The sequence below is a fragment of the Scyliorhinus canicula genome, chromosome 14 (assembly GCF_902713615.1).
Source record: "Scyliorhinus canicula chromosome 14, sScyCan1.1, whole genome shotgun sequence".
NCBI classification, from domain to species: domain Eukaryota; kingdom Metazoa; phylum Chordata; class Chondrichthyes; order Carcharhiniformes; family Scyliorhinidae; genus Scyliorhinus; species Scyliorhinus canicula.
Window position 1 is genome coordinate 116,762,667 of NC_052159.1, and position 17,934 is coordinate 116,780,600.

General features: G+C 47.3%; 1 protein-coding gene across 1 annotated transcript in view; it reads left to right on the forward strand.

Moving 5' to 3' along the window:
* myo16 (myosin XVI) overlaps positions 1 to 17,934 on the forward strand; it is a 650,273-nt gene that overhangs the window by 553,502 nt on the left and 78,837 nt on the right.

The window sequence follows — 17,934 nt, forward strand, 5'->3', positions numbered from 1 at the left end:
AATGGAACAATCACCAGCATTGAAGTTCCTTGGAAACAACAAATGTTTCACAGCCAAAAATAAGCAATTTTAAATAAATTAATATATTTTCTTCAAATGCAATATGTTTCTTTTGGAAGCTCAAGAAATAGTTGTTTTTACTTTCTTTGGCCTGTTCAAAAACCTCAGAATTCTTCCAAACCAAGCAACCTTGGGCCAATCTTTTTTTTGTCAGCAGATCAACATAGGTCCTTCTGATGCGTCCTCACATGCATGGGTCATGCTAATGACCCCATTCAAACAAATTTGGATCAGTCTGCTTTCTGTGCCGTGAATGAATTAAAATCCCGGGCCACCATGCAGCACCTAAGGAAGCTGGAATTTCAGCAGATTATTAAAATGAACAGCAATTAATATACACGTTTGCAAGTAAACAGCATTAATTCTAACTCAGTGTTCAGAGCTGATTTTTAATTTATAAAGGAATCAAGGGTTACAGTGATGAGAGGGGGAAATAGAGTTGAGGATTATCAATACCAGTCATGATCTCATTGAATGGCAGAGCAGACTCGATGGGGTGAATGGCCAACTTCTGCTCCTATGTCATATGGTCTTGTGTTCAAAAAACTATTATTGATCATTTAATTTTAACTGTAAACCAGTTACCATCATAGTGGTATTCTAGAAAATAATGCAATCTTGGATAAAATTTGACCATTGAATTGATCAAAATGGTAGGGTTTGAAAAATCAGCAATGAAATAAATCTTTGGGGTACATTAGGATGGGAACTTAGAGATTCAAATCTTTGGCACAAAACCTCATCAGTTCAATTTTCTGATGATGCAAATATTGGGGAGCCTTCCCTGGGTTTCTATTCAGCTGTAATAAATGACCCACGTACAATAATATGGACCACAGCACATTCCAAATCCAATCTGAAGGATACCAACCAAAGTTATTCCACATCATATTCCATTTAAGCTAACTCTTTATCAAACTGAAAGGAATAGAGGGATATAAATACTGGTTAAGATCACATGCTTTTGTACCAGCTGTTAGTTGTTAAAAAAGAGAAAATGTATCTCTGAATTCACATATTCATGTTCCCATATTCAATTATTTTGTATGATGTTTGCTGGAACTAAACTGAGATGAAGAGAGTGATTTTCACCTTCACTTCCTGGATGATATCATGGCTGAAGAGATGCTTCATAATAAAATCCTCCTGATCTACATTCCGTTGATTTCAATGGTATGAAAATGGTATAGAGCACATAGCTGACACACTCAGTCAGTGAGCTAATTAGAAATTACTCTGTACAAGTCTGACTGCATAGTTATGCTGATTCTGATTGTGACTTCAGATCTGGTTGATATACAGACAAAAAGCCAGAGGGATTTTCCTAATTTATTAAATAAATATGATATAAATTAACTAACCTGAAAAGCAGGTTAACAAAAATAAGGTTCAGGTGGCATGGTGTTGCAATGGTTAGCACTGCTGCCTCATGGCGCTGAGGAACTGGGTTCAATCCCGGCCCCGGGTCACTGTCCATGTGGAGTTTGCACATTCCCCCGTGTCTGCATGGGTCTCACCCCCACAACCCAAAATAATGTGCAGGGTAGGTGGATTGCCTACTCTAAATTGCCCATCAGTTGGGAAAAAAAGAACTGGATACAAAGAAGTTTTTTTCCGACCAGAGGATAGCATACAGTGCTGTTCCACAAGTGTCTGTGCTAGGGTCATTCCTTTTTTGAAATATATGAATGACTTGGATATGGAAATACAGAGTACAAAAATTCAATATCTGTCACTGATGCTAAACTTGGTGATGTGGCAAACAGTGAGGCTATACCAACTGACTGCAACAGCTATGGCAAGCAGCAGATGGAATTTAATAATGTGAGGTAATGCCAAAGTGATTGGGATGTCTGATGATCGTGAATGTTGCTATATAAATATAGTCACTACCAATGAAAGATCAGGAGAGATGCAAAGCAGGTTGCTGAATGTCTATTACCAATTTTACATTATCAGACTAAGTCAACGTGTATGCAGTTTTGTCACTTGGCATCTGTGATTTTCTTGAATATAAGAATTTGTCTAAAAAAAATGAAATTTGCACTCAGCATGTCAACTTTTCAACATGTAAACAAGTATTTCATGTGAAAGATAGCTTTCTCAGTGGTTGAGATAGTGTTTCATTCCTTATACCCAGCTCAATTAGCTGATATCCATGACACAGAAAAGGCAGATCCAGTCTTATCTCGCAATCAGTCTCCATTTCTTTGACTTGTAGTCAAAGTTTTTCTGGAATGAAACACCAGCAAGAACAGATGGTCAAGTGCAACCTATTCTTTCAGTATGACATTTAACCTGGTCTTTCTGATGATTATCAGGACAGCTGCCGTTCACGTTACTTTCATCTCCAGTTTGAGTGTAATGATAGGTTAATGCATCAGGGATGCAAGACAAAAGGCATACTTCAGTTTATGTCCAATTTCCTGCCACACAGCTCTCCAGGCTACAGTTTTCCTGGTCTCACCCACTCTCTATTCCTTCATCCAAGTTTTTTCTTCTTCATTAGTCCTCTGCCCAAAGGCAGCTCCAACCCACAGCACCGCAATGGAGGGGGCAAGCAGACAGGTCTCAAATTCACACGTGCCTGAACAGGGATTGAACCACCAATCTGATCCACAATAATTGAACCAACTGGCCCGTCTCGGAGTCCAAGTTGCTGTAGCAATATGTATGATTACTCCTCGAGCTATGAATAATGATGGCAGAGGCTCCACTTTACTTTCCACCACATGATTAGCCAAGAACCTCTTTCACGCTTACTGACTGCCATTGTTGAGTGTCAGGAGAATTTACAGGTTGATACTCAACTTATTTGGCTGCATTGTGAATGCGCCTTTCATGACTCAGCGAGGACTGCTAGCCATGCAGACTATTGCTCTTCTTCAAATAGTTGGGCTGGCAGCAGTGCATACTCGGCTTTGCGACCAGAACAGAGAGATATTGGGGGTCAACAGATTAGGGTTCAGGCTAGGAAATGGCAGTGATGTTGAAGGGAGTATGAGGAGAGCAGTTGGTTCTTTTAGAGTTGTGGGCGGGTGGAGTGCCATGAGGTCTTCCTGTTTCCATATTCAAATGAGTTAAATATGTTATTGATTAGGCTTAACAAGAAATTCCCAGGTTCGGTTACCCTGAGTACAGCCACTACTGACACCGCTTGTCTCAGGACAAAGTAATCTTGGAAAAGGTGCCTCAAATATATGTTAGTCTCCTTATTTGCATTTTTTAAAAAATCTATTTTTATGGGATGTGGGCTTCGCTGGCTAGGCCAATGGTTGTTGCCCATTCCTAATTGCCCTTGAGAAGCTGGTAGGGAGATGCCTCCTTGAAATGCTGCAGTCCAGGTGGTGTAGGTTCACCCACAGTGCTGTTATGGAAGGAGTTTCAGGGTTTTGACCCTGAAGGAACGGCAATATATTTCCAAGTCAGGATGGTGAATATCCGAAAGACCCAGGACACAATCTAATGGAAAATTTTCTCAGTGTGGTAGCGAGCGGGAATTGCCAGGTGTTTCCCGACGTCTGACGAGGTCGTCACTGATAATTAGGCACTTAATGATGCCCTATGGGCTTTATGTCGGAACTTGCTGTCCCGCCAGCTGATTCGCCTGGACTGCGCTCGGCAGCTTCCCGCTAACGAGGAGGAGCAACTCTTACACTGATCCCTCAGACCAAACCCCAAATAACATGCAACCATGCCCCCATGGAGACCGGTCCCATGTATCAGTGATGCCGATCTGGCCCAAGTATTGGACATGGTGGAGTCCAGGTGGGATACCCAGTTCCCCCCGAGCGGGGCAGTGGGTCAGCCATAGGGCAGCCAGTTCCGCCTAGGAGGCACAGGCAGCAGCTGTCAGCACTGGGAGTGTAACTAGGAGGACCGACACCCAATGCCGTGAGATGCTCAACGACCTCCAGCGGCCCGCATGGGTAAGTTGGCACCGGTCCCCTGGCACCAGTCCCACCTACCACCCCCAGTCACCCTCTCCCAAATCCCTGGGGTTGGCACTGCACCTCCCCACCCCCCGCATAACACTGTGCCTGTGCCCCAGCACACCCCCCCCCCCCCCCCCCCACACCATACCCTACAATGCATGAAGCGTGCAGCTCACAATGCCCTCTCATTGTCTCCTCAGGAGAAGTTGGCCCACAACAGACTGGAAAAGACCCACACGGGAGGCAGGCTGCCAAACATCAGAGCCCTCAACCCCTACGAGGAACAGGTCCTGGAGGTTGCAGAGTGGTAGAGGACAGATTGGTCACTGACACAAGCTTGGACTGTGCCGCAGACGTGAGTATACACCGGCTCACACGGAGATGATCTGTCACACGTGTGTTGATCATGCTAGACATAAGGATCTTTCCCTCCCACTGACCACACGTCCATTCTCCCGCAGGATCTCAATCCAATGATGCCAACCCATCCATGGTGGGCAACACCCTCCTGCTTTCCAGGAGAACACCTCAGAGGAGAGCTCCGAGGATGTCACCATTGAGGCGTCACAGCTGTCATCCTCGCCTTCCACCAGCGCAGAGAACACACCTTGGTGTGCAAAGGTAGTGGACAGACCTCTGGAGCACGATCTGGTGAACACCACATAGTTGCTGATGCACATCAGGTGGAGGCAGGAACATCCAGGGGGGACAGCATTTGGAGGCCTGTGGAACCCCAGGACCCAGCTGGGTCCCGGTCCCATGTCGAGCCTCTAGATCTCGTTATGCCAGAGCTAATTCAGAGGGGGATGTCAGCGACACTCGAGCGGGTCTATTGCCGAAGAGCTGGTTTAGCTCAGTGGGGTAGACAGCTGGTTTGTGATGCAGAACAAGGCCAGCAGCGTGGGTTCAATTCCCGTAACAGCTTACCTGAACAGGTGCTGGAATGTGGCGACTAGGAGCTTTTCACAGTAACTTTTTACTTGTGACAATAAAAGATTATTAAATATTAAAGACTGGAGGAGTCCCACAGGGAACAGGAGATGGCGCCAACAATTAGTGCCACCGAGACCAACACTGCTAGGGTGGCGACTGCAGTGGAGAGTCTGGAGCACAACGTTGCAGCATGAGTGGTGGTGTCCAAGGCATTGCTCAGTCAGTAACGACCATGGCTGAAGGCCTCGACATCATGTTCTGGTTGCTGGGGGACGTGTCCCTGAAGCAGGTGGACCTTTTCATGGCACTCCGGAGCATGTCCCAGTCTCAGGTGTTAATTGCCAAGGCGCTCCAGAGCATGTCCCAGTCACTAAGGACCGTTTCCCAGTCTCCGGTGGACATTGGTGACGCTCCTCCGCCCCAAAGTGACCCCCAGGCCCTACCGGCACCAACCGGGAAGAGGGAGCACTGGAGGCTAACCATGAGCCACCCTACAGTGAGATTATTGTGGTCACCTGCTCTCCCGAAACCCTTGATGCGACCATCAGTTCACTCAAGACACGAGTAGAAGCAAACCGTGGCTTTAATCGATTTACAACTGAGCCTGCCTGCGACCAGATGAACTGAGGGCAGGCTCGCAAGACCGCAGCACTTTATACTTCCGGTTGTGGGAGGAGCCATGGGCGGAACCCTGTACAACCTCCTCATCTCCCCCTGTGGGCAGAGCTGCGCAATGGCTCACAGATGGAGCCCACAGGGACACAGTGATACACGGTGTGAATTATACATTCACCACAACCCTCCCTTCTGTCTTGGGGTTAGCAGGCGGAGCGACAAGGCATGTGCCAAGTCCGCAGGGGCCCTCCAGCCCAAGGACCTCCAGAGGATGCCTGCCAGTGGCATCAAAGACCATAGTGTAACCCCTTCCTGTTAATGAAGGGTACTCCAGCACCACCAGTGCACGCAAGGCAACATGAGTAACTCTATTATGCCCTGGACCTGGGGCATTCCGGCGATGGCAGAGAAGCCTGCTGCCTGGGCATCTTGGTGACTTCACGGGTGCACCTGTGGGCTGTAGATATGCCGCACAAGCCCTTGCCCGAGCCATGGAATGAACCACGGCATAAAAGCCCAGAGCTGGGGTGCCCTTGACGGCCACCGGGAATTGGTATCCTCCTCCTCCACGTGGTGCCAAGTCCGCAATGACATGGCACAGGTGCTGCACCATCCCCTTGTTGAGGTGGTGCTTCCTGCGGCACATGACATCTGACTTCTCTTCAAACGGCCAGTGACACCTGTACACCTTGGGCTTTCGTCGACTTCCTCTGAGTCCTCTAGATGTGGGGTGGGCCCCTGACGAGGGCTGTTGCCTTGAGCCTCTGTCGACCTTGCTGCCGCCACCTTCTCCAGTGACGGGGCACCTGGACCGCCACCGCCACTGCGTGGGCGGCTGCTGCAGGGTAAACAATCTCACATATGAGGAATTGGAGAAGGTGAGAGACCGACAACCAGTTATGGCTTCTACCCCAGTACCCTCAAATTCCCCAAGCCTCCCACATCCTTACATTCCCTTCCATCTCTCGGTGCCATCCAATGTGCTGGTTGTGCTGGGACCCTGCCCCACCCTGCCCATGTACCCCTGGTCACAGAAGTGGGCCCTGGGCACCAGACCCTTGACCCCAGAGCCCGCCAGGAACAGCACTGGAACTGGGCTCAGGTGCCCCCCCTCCCGAATCATCATACGCACCCTCTGGTAGAGTGGGGTATCCCCAGTGCTGCGGCCCAGCTCTTGGGTGTTCGATTGTTGGCTGCTGCTCCTGTGGTAGTGAAGTCGCCAGTGTTCAGGCAAAGTGTCCAAGCGTCATGCCCAGATGGAATACAGTGTTGACAAATGTGAGGTTATCCATTTGGTAGGAATAACAGCAAACGGGATTATTATTTAAACGATAAAATATTAAAGCATGCCGCTGTTCAGAGAGACTTGGGTGTGCTAGTGCATGAGTCACAGAAGGTTGGTTTACAAGTGCAACAGGTGATTAAGAAGGCAAATGGAATTTTGTCCTTCATTGCTAGAAGGATGGAGTTTAAGACTAGGGAAGTTATGTTGCAATTGTATAAGGTGTTAGTGAGGCCACATCTGGAGTATTGTGTTCAATTTTGGTCTCCTTACTTGAGAAAGGACGTACTGACGCTGGAGGGTGTGCAGAGGAGATTCACTAGGTTAATTCCAGAGCTGAAGGGGTTGGATTATGAGGAGAGGTTGAGTAGACTCGGACTGTACTCGTTGGAATTTAGAAGGATGAGGGGGGATCTTATAGAAACATTTAAAATTATGAAGGGAATAGATAGGATAGATGCAGGCAGGTTGTTTCCACTGGCGGGTGAAAGCAGAACTAGGGGGCATAGCCTCAAAATAAGGGGAAGTAGATTTAGGACTGAGTTTAGGAGGAACTTCTTCACCCAAGGGGTTGTGAATCTATGGAATTCCTTACCCAGTGAAGCAGTTGAGGCTCCTTCATTACATGTTTTTAAGGTAAAGATAGATAGTTTTTTGAGGAATAAAGGGATTAAGGGTTATGGTGTTCGGGCCGGAAAGTGGAGCTGACTCCACAAAGGATCAGCCATGATCTAATTGAATGGCGGAGCAGGCTCGAGGGGCCAGATGGCCTACTCCTGCTCCTAGTTCTTATGTTCTTATGTCATAGTCTGAGTGTGATGCTAGGCTATAACACTCACCTGTGACATGGCACATCTATCCACAGAATCCATTTGGGAGCTGTTAAGTGTCCACATTGTTGCCTTTTCTTTATCTACTGTTAATATGGCAGTCAGTGAGGTTGCCCTCCTTCCTTGGGATATCAATATTCTATTGCTCAGAGTCGCCAGGTATCAAATTAAACCACCACAAGGTTCAACTGGCTATCGATCAAAGAGCCAAACACCAGTTAGTTAGTCCAAGGTCGAGGGTACTTTATTTACACACACAATCAATCATGCAACATACACTACTAGTTAAACTAAACCTATCAATTAAGACAGCTTGTACTTAACTTCAGGCACCCGGCTTAGGTCAGAGGAACAGTGTCCGTTCTTCGATTCTGGATCTATCGGGTATGCAGGAGTAACTGCTGCTCAGCTAGGCTCATCCGTCTGGTAGCGGGCATTGAACTTGAACTTGCTTCTGGTGGTGCTACGATTGGAGATGGTCGTAGCTGGGGCGCCAGGTCCAAAAGAGCACGAACGCATGGTGGACTCTCTTCTTATGTTTTGGGGTTTTCGCGCTCTTTTGGGCGGACCCCACTAATTGGGTGATCCCTGATCACTATGTTCGATTTTGAACCAATAAATGGGCGGGTGCCTGGATGGCTGGGCGTGTCCCAAGCGGTCACTGACCCTGTTGTTTACGCTTCCCTAGCACAGGGAGTGGCGCCGAAATGTCTGGGACTGTCCCGGTCACTCGAGTACCAGTCCTTTGTCTGGCGGAGATGGGCCATCAAATGCTAATCGGTCCATCAAAATGCTAATTGGTCGGGGTTTCGATACCGTTTGGATTCCTCACTTGCAAATATACATTTCAGACTCTGAGCCTGCCTGAATCTTGCTCTGTCCATTTTACCCGCCATGCTTTACGAGCTTCTCTGTTCCTGGCTGTAAGTGGCCATCCAAGATGGCTACAACATTGTTAACATTGCCAATTTCCTCTTAGCGATAGCCTTCAGTTATGCGGCAAGAGGCCGCCACGGTCAATGGGGGTTAAAGTGACCTGCACCATATAACCACGGACAGGGTTCTGACCTGCAGGTGTTCGGTGGGATGGACAGGCAGCAGCTGAAGTTGCCCCTGGTATGAACAAAGAAAGGTACAGCACAGGAACAGACCCTTCAGCCCTCCCAAGCCTGTGCCGACCATGCTGCCCATCTAAACTAAAATCTTCTACACTTCCGGGTCCGTACCCCTCTATTCCCAACCTATTCATGTGTTTGTCAAAATGCCTCTTAAACTTCACTATCGTCCCTGCTTCCACCATCTCCTCTGGCAGCGAGTTCCAGACACCCGCTACCTTCTGTGTAAAAAGATAGGTGGACACAACCCTGTGGGGCCTCACGGTAGCATGGTGGTTAGCATCAATGCTTCACAGCTCCAGGGTCCCAGGTTCGATTCCCGGCTGGGTCACTGTCTGTGTGGAGTCTGCACGTCCTCCCTGTGTGTGCGTGGGTTTCCTCCGGGTGCTCCGGTTTCCTCCCACAGTCCAAAGATGTGCGGGTTAGGTGGATTGGCCATGCTAAATTGCCCGTAGTGTAAGGTTAATGGGGGGATTGTTGGGTTACGGGTATATGGGTTACGTGGGTTTAAGTAGGGTGAGTCATTGCTCGGCACAACATCGAGGGCCGAAGGGCCTGTTCTGTGCTGTACTGTTCTATGTCTAACCTGGGGGGTGGCATGTCAGACCAACGGGCGACCCCTTGCCCCCTGTGGGCTCTCACACCCCTTTCGAGCACTGGGGCAGCAGTTATCCAAGGTGGCTACTCACCACTTCTGATACCCACAGCAATCATTGCGCTAGCTTCACGGTTTTAAATAGGTGTGCTAAACAGCGCCCGCATGACCGCTCGCTGGGGAGCTGGGCAAATCACGGGAGGCCATTAAATAGGGGGCCCTTCCTGTTAATGGGATGGAGATTGGCCTTAATTGGTGATTATAGGTTTCTCACCATGCTATGGTGGGATCCAGATCCGCTCCGGGTCAGTTAGATCGGAAACCATTGCCGTCCAGCGCGGTTCACGAGTTTGGACTCTCCCACAATCTAACTGGCTCGCTCAGATTTGCCCACGGCCCGGACGTTACGTCGCGCCCCTAATATCTGCCTCAGACAGGGGTAACAGATGCATATTTGTGTTCTTTACTTAATATGGCCAGCAACACACCACAACTAGCCGAACTATAACAGTGGGAGTAGTGTCTGAAAAACTGGAGCTGCATGAACCAATCGTTAGGCCATGAAAATCAGTTGTGTTTGAAATGGGCTTTTGTCGAAATGTGTCCTCTAGAAGATGGCATTCTATTACCTCTACCTAGGACACGAAAAATGATCAAGAATATGATTTTTTAAGAGTTGAGGGAGACTATTTTGCATTTTACAATCACTCTCCGAAAAAGTTATTCAATTATTAGATATCTTTCCATGTTTTTCAAATATATATATATTTTTTAAAATATTATTCTGGAATCTGCTTCTACCATTATATCCGATGGACTGCCCCAACAGTTCTACATAATAAAAATTCACCCAACTTCTTACTTTGTTGTTTTACTGAAATCGGAAACATTTTCAATCTGACTTACCAATTGGTGAAATTATTTTTTCTGAATTATCTTTTCCCAAATTCTTCATTCTTCGCCCCTGTTGATTCTCATTTTAACCATCTTTGTCCTCATGAAAATATCCCTGTGCCTCTCAAATCAGGAGAGGCCTCATGTCTCTCATCTGTCTTCATTACTGAAGCTTATCTGCTCTGGTACTGTTACTGACTCTCTTTTGCACTGACCCTATGCCCTTGGCATTTTTCTTAAAATAGTCAAAAACTAATGGGATTAACTTTACTGCTTTGCATCGATACTCCATGGCCTTTTTACAAAGTCTATGAGCGCGATTCCACTAAATGGGAACAAAACGGGAACAAATTCCCATGTCGAGCGCGTTTAGCTGTGTATTTCCTGGCACTCTCAACCTCGAGAAACACATAGCTATAACGGCACTTGCATTAAATAAGGGGCCGAGCGGTGAAAATGCGGTCGAGGCCGCACATTGCCCCATTTTCTACACCAAGGAGCGCCACTCGGCGGAACTCCTCAGTGCAGCGAGAAATTAGAATGCCATTTTTAAATGGCGTCTTGATCTCCAATGCCCCTGAAATGACCCCATCCACCCCCCAAGCCCTAACGTACCTAATAGTGGTACTCAGTCCCCCATTTCAGTCCCACATTTTCCCCAACACCCGCTGAAGGCACCCCAGACCCAATTGCCAGCATGCAAAAAATGCACCGCCAACCTGGAATCCTGGTAGTGCCTATGCCAGCTGGCAATGCCACCTGCACACTGTGGCAGAACCAGACTGGCACCTAGGGTGTCAGGCTGGCAGCAGCAGTCCCAGGGTACCTCCCGGCCTAAAAGGGCATCCATCTGGGGGCCTCCGATTCCCTGGGAGTGCCATTCCGTCTGGCCCCCATTTGGGGAGACGAGTCCTGAACAGCACTCGCCCGAGCTCGCCAAGGTGAAGGGGATAGGTCTCACGCCTTGGGTAACTCCTGAATCAACACATTAAAGTCAGACTCTCTCGCTTTAATGTGCAGATGTGCTAAAAAGTGATACTGCCCATGTCTTAGATCTCACAAGACATTGCGAGCCGCGTTGATCCCGGGAGTGGGGTTTCCCGGCTTCTGTCGGCCACACTAATCTGTGGTGAGCTGCTGTTTAGACGTGGCCGTTGCATCATGCCACTAACTTACATGTGTTTTTTTATAGTTCGATCAACTTGTGCATCCACCTTTAAAGGTTTACATAGAACATAGAACAGTACAGCACAGAACAGGCCCTTCGGCCCTCGATGTTGTGCCGAGCAATGATCACCCTACTCAAACCCACGTATCCACCCTATACCCGTAACCCAACAACCCCACCCCCCCTTAACCTTACTTTTTTAGGACACTACGGGCAATTTATCATGGCCAATCCACCTAACCCGCACATCTTTGGACTGTGGGAGGAAACCGGAGCACCCGGAGGAAACCCACGCACACACAGGGAGGACGTGCAGACTCCGCACAGGCAGTGACCCAGCCGGGAACCGAACCTGGGACCCTGGAGCTGTGAAGCATTTATGCTAACCACCATGCTACCGTGCTGCCCAACGGTTTGTGGAGTTAAATCTCCTCTACATCTTTTATTTTTTCCCCATTTGGTATAATTAGCCACTCCATACTCTTCTTAGCTCTGGCTGCAGAACCTCCAACAACACACTATTGTGAGCGTCGACACCGTCACAGAAAAGGTGAGGTCTTCACCAACTTCAGCATGATTTGTGAGACTGAAGGTAATGATTGACATTGGAGCAAAGTGTAACATAGTATACAGCCGAATATTACCGGAACTAGACCCATACGCAGCACCAGACCCCAGCACACAGGCATACCTCTTGGCTTAGAAGACAAGTTATTCACACCAAAGGTGTATCTACCCTCCACTGTATACAGGGCAATTTCAGACTTCATATAGTTGGCCAGAATGTAAGGCCACTACTAGGTCTTCTGGACAGCGTTACATTGAGGTTAATTTAACCTTGTCCAAAAGTGCATGCTCTGCAACACCAGGCCCCAGAGATGATGGCATAAAAGTATACTTTTTCCAACTGTGACACCATTGGTAAGCTACCAATCGTATACCGCATGAGATTAGATTCAGTACCACCAACAGTCTGTGCTCCGAGAAGAGTACCACGACGTGAAGCAGAAAGTCATGAATGAACTACGTCAGATGACAGCACTGGGTGTTATAACTCCCATAGATGAGGCCAACAAATGGGTTTCAGCAATGGTGGCTGCAGTAAAGAAAGATTACACGATCAGGATACGCATTGACCAAGTACACTTGAACAAAGCACTACTCAAAGATCATCACCGTATGAAGAGAGTGGATCAAGTGATAGAAGACATGACAAATGCTAAGATGTTTAGCATTCACAATTCAAAATGCAAGTTCTGGTAGATCCCATTAGAACAAAGAACATTACAGCACAGGAACAGGCCCTCGAAGCCCGTACTGCTCATGATACCAACCTTTGCCAAAACCCTCAACATTTCCTTGTGCTGGATCCCTCTATACCCATCCTATCCATGTGCTTGTCAAGATGCCTTTCGAACGCCGTTAATGTATTTGCTTCCACAACCTCCCCTGGCACTCCCCACCCCCTGTGTAAAAATCCTGCCTCGCACATCTCCTCTAAACTTTGCTCCGTGGACCTTAAACCTATGCCCCCTGGTGACTGACCTCTCAACCCTGGAAAAGAGTGCCTGCCCATCCAGTCTATCCATGCCGCTCATAATCTTGTAGACCTCTATCAGGTCACCCCTCAACCTCCGTCTTTCTAATGAAAACAGTCCGAGTCTATTCAGCTTTTCCACATAGTTAACATCCTCCAGACCAGGCAACATCTGATAAATCTCCTCTGCACCCTCTCCAAAGCCTTCACATCCTTCTGGATGTGGCGATCAGAATTGTGAGCAATATTCCAAGTGCGGCCTTATCAAGGTTCCATACAACTGCAGCATGACTTGCAGTTTTTGTACTTGATGCCCCGTCCAATGAAGGCAAGCATTCCGTATGCTTTCTTGACTACCTTGTCCATTTGTGTTGCCACCTTCAAAGACCTGTGGACCTGCACGCCCAGATCTTTCTGACTTTCTATATTCCTAAGAGTTTTGCCATTTACTGTATATTTTCCCTCTATGTTAGGTCCATCAAATTGCATTACCTCACATTTGTCCGGATTAAACTCCATTTGCCATTTCTCTGCCCAAGTCTCCAACCTATCTATGTCCTGCTATATTCTCTGACAATTCTCAATGCAGTCTGCCACTCCACCAATCTTGGTGTCATCTGCCACTCCACCAATCTTGGTGTCATCCGCAGACTAATCAGAGTGGCTACATTTTCCTCTAAATCGTTTATGTACACTACAAACATAGAACATATAGAACATAGAACAGTACAGCACAGAACAGGCCCTTCGGCCCTCGATGTTGTGCCGAGCCATGATCACCCTACTCAAACCCACGCTATACCCGTAACCCAACAACCCCACCCCTCCCCTCCCCTCCTTAACCTTACTTTTAGGACACTATGGGCAATTTAGCATGGCCAATCCACCTAACCCGCACATCTTTGGACTGTGGGAGGAAACCGGAGCACCCGGAGGAAACCCACGCACACACGGGGAGGACGTGCAGACTCCGCACAGACAGTAACCCAGCCAGGAGTCGAACCTGGGACTCTGGAGCTGTGAAGCATTTATGCTAACCACCATGCTACCGCGCTGCCCCTAAACAACAGAGGTCCCAGCACAGATCCCTGCAGAACACCACTAGTCACAACCTTCAATTCAGAAAGACACTCTTCAACTGCTACCCTTTGCCTTCTGTGACCGAGACAGTTCTGTATCCATCTTACCACCTCACCTCTGATCTCTTATGACTTCACTTTTTGTACCAGTCTGCCATGAGGCACCTTGTTAAAGGCTTTACTGAAGTCCATGTAAACAACATTCACAGCCCTCACCTCATCAAACATCTTTGTCACCACCTCAAAAACTCGATCAAGTTAGTGAGGCACAACCTCCCCTTCACAAAACTATGCTGTGTGTCGCTAATGAGTCCAATTGTTTCCAAATGGGTATAAATCATGTCCCTGAGAATTCTCTCCAATAATTTAACTACAACCGACGTGAGGCTCACCGGTCTATAGTTTCCAGGATTATCCCTGCTACCTTTCTTAAACAGCGGTACAACATTGGCTATTCTCCAGTCCTCTGGGATCACACCTGTAGCCAATGAGGATACAAAGATGTCAGTCAAGGCCCCAGCAAGTTCTTCCCTTGCTTCCCTCAGTATGCTGGGGAAAATCCCATTCGGCCAGGGCGACTTACCTACCTCAGTATTAAAAGACCCAAAACCGCCTCCTTTTTGATCTTAACATGATCCAGACTGTTCATACACCCTACCCAAGAATCAACTTCCACAAAGTCCCTTTCTTTGGTGAACACTGATGCAAAGTACTTATTTAGTACTTCGCCCATTTCCTCTGGTTCAACACATAGATTCCACCCACTGACCTTTAATGGTCCAATCCTTTTCTTGGCCACCCTCTTGCTTTTTACAAATTAATAAAAAAGCTTTGGGATTCACCTTAATCCTATTTGCCAGGGACTTTTCATGACCCCTCCTAGCCCTCCTAATTTCCCACTTCAGTATCTCCCTACTTTCTTTATATTCCTCAAGGGTTTTGACTGTCCCCACCCTTCTAGACCGTACAAAAGTCTCCTTTTTCTTTTTGATGAGGTTCACAATATCCCTCGTTATCCACGGTTCCCTAAACTTACCATACTTATCCTTCATTCTCTCAGTAATGTGACTTTCATGAATCCTAATTAACTGTCGCTTGAAAGACTCCCACATGTCCGATGTTGATTTACTATCCAACAGTCGCACCTCAATCCAAATTCTTCAGTTCCTGTCTAATGTTATTGTAATTTGCCTTTCCCCAGTTTAGCATCTTAACGTGAGGTTTAACCTCATCCCTGTCCCAAAGCACCCTAAAACTTACAGAATTGTGGTCACTACTCCCAAAATGTTCCCCCACTGAAACCTCAACCACCTGTCCAGGTTCATTCCCCAATACCAGACCCAGTACTGCCCCTTCCCTAGTTGGACAATCTACATATTGCATCAAGAAGGCTTCCTGCATACACCTTACAAACTCTGTTCCATCCAAACCACTAGCACTAAGTGAGCCCCAGTCAATGTAGGGGAAATTAAAATCCCCTACCACAACAACCCTATTACTTTTGCACCTATCCAAAATCTCTCTACTTATCTGCTCCTCTATCTCTCACTGACAGGTGGGGGGCCTGTAATAAACGCCCAACATTGTGATTGCCCCCTTCCTGTTCCTGATCTCTACCCATAATGCCTCATTTTATGAGCCCGCCAAGGTGTCCTCCCAATGAGGAATCCTCAAAACCCACATTCATGTCTCATGTAGGTAAATATTGTTTTCTTTGTATGGCCTATGGCATGTTTTAATGTGAAGATGCCGGCTTTGGACTGGGGTGAGCACAGTAAGAAGTCTTACAACACCAGGTTAAAGTTCAACATGTTTGTTTCAAACACTAGCTTTCGGAGCACTGCTCCTTCCTCAGGTGACTGAAGAGATACATTTGACATACCTCTTAATTCACCTGAGGAAGGAGCAGTGCTCTGCAAGCTAGTGTTTGAAACAAACATGTTGGACTTTAACCTGGTGTTATAAGACTTCTTACTATGGCATGTTCACAGGTAGCGAGGTCTTCCAGTGGTGTTTCGAGCAACTCTTTTCAGGCCAACCTTTCAAAATCATTGTTGATAATGATCTGGTTTGGGAACGTTCCATGCAAGAAGATGATGCACATCTCTTTCTCGTCCTTGACAGAATCAGGCCATACAGCTAAAGATTAACCCTGCAAAATGCAGATTCAGGGTCAAGCAGATCCCTTATATGGCCCATTTACTCCCAGCCGATGGTGTAAAGCCTGATGCAGACAAAACAACGACTGCACGTTGACAATTCTGTGAACGAAACACGCTTTACTGTGATTTCTTGGTGTGACAAACTATCTTTCTAAATTTATCCCGTGTTATAGTGAGGTCACTGGACGTCTTTGTCAACTTCGGCAAAGGATATCAAATTGTGCTGGCAAGAGCATCACATAACTGACATCAATAGATGCAAACATGCACTCACAGCCCCATCAGTGCGACAATGCTTGATATCAAGCACCTGTTCTCATATCAGCAGACGCTACCCAGCAGAGGCTCGGTACAGTCGTATCCAGGACCAGACCAATAAAGTTTGCTTCAAGGGCCCACACTGAAATTGGGACTAGTTATGCACAGATCAGAAAGGAACCCCTTGCAGAAATGTAATTCCTTTGTATATGGTCATCTTGCAGCTGTTCAAACAGATCATCAGCCACTCAACTACCTTAAAAAAAGCCTATGCACAATGCGTCTGCATGGCTGCAATGCATGCTATTAAAGTTGCAATGTTGAAATCTCAGTGTCGCCTACAAACATGGTAAAAATGTTTACTTGGTTGATGTGCTCATCAGAATCTTCTAATCATGTGCAGACCAGATACATTGTGAGGAAGACATAGGCATTATGACAATAGAGGCGATGTTCTCTCGCTGAATTCAGGAACTCAAAGATACCCAACAGATGGGCAACATTTACAAACGACTGCAAAACAGCATCATGGAGGGCGAGCCAGGATCCTCAAGAGCGTCCACATGTGCTTTGCACATTCTTCACCATCAAAGATGAACTAACCATACAGGATGGACTATTACTGCATGGTCAGTGATTCATCATCCCTACTAATCTTCAGAGGTACTAAACTGACAACTTCACCAAGGTGCCATGCGTTGGAAGCGACCAGATACAGGGCCAAGGAATCACTGTACCAGCCCTCAAATGTCCGCAGACAAGGAAAGGGAAGTTTCCAGATGTGCACCATGCGATGCACTCAAGCCGCATCAAGCAAAATAACCACTGCATCTACATTTTACATGAGGTTTCAAACCTCCCATGGTCATTCACAGCAGATGAATCCCTACAGTGCAGAAGGAGGCCGTTCGGCTCATCAAGTCTGCACCAACCCTCCGAAAAAGCATCTTACCTTGACCCACTCCCCTGCCCTACTCCCGCAACCCCACCGAACCTCCTTCAAAAGGAATGAAAAACAATATTTAGCACGAGTCAATTCATATTCCGGGTGGTTTGAACTTGACTACCTGCCAAATGTGACGTAATACAATCATCGTCAAGCTCAAGAGACAGTTGGCCACACATGACAGCTCGCAGAGACTCATGACAGGCAGTGCAGCCAATTCATCCGAAAGAATTTTGTAACCTTGCACAAAAATGGGTCTTTGAGCATATCCTGAGTAGCCCCCTACATCCACAGTCAAATAGTGTGGTGGAATGGGCGGTTTGCTCGGCCAGGCATCTTCTCGAGAAGTGTGCCTGAGATTGAACAGATTACTATGCTGTACCCCTCATCCTGTGAAATCTACAACAGGTACTGCCCTCCTCAGCACAACGGCTCTTTTCCAGGCGCTCCAGGACCATGATTCCTGCTGCGCAGGCTCTGCTGCAGCCCAAACTTGAAACCAATGGGAATGATACCCTTATACGC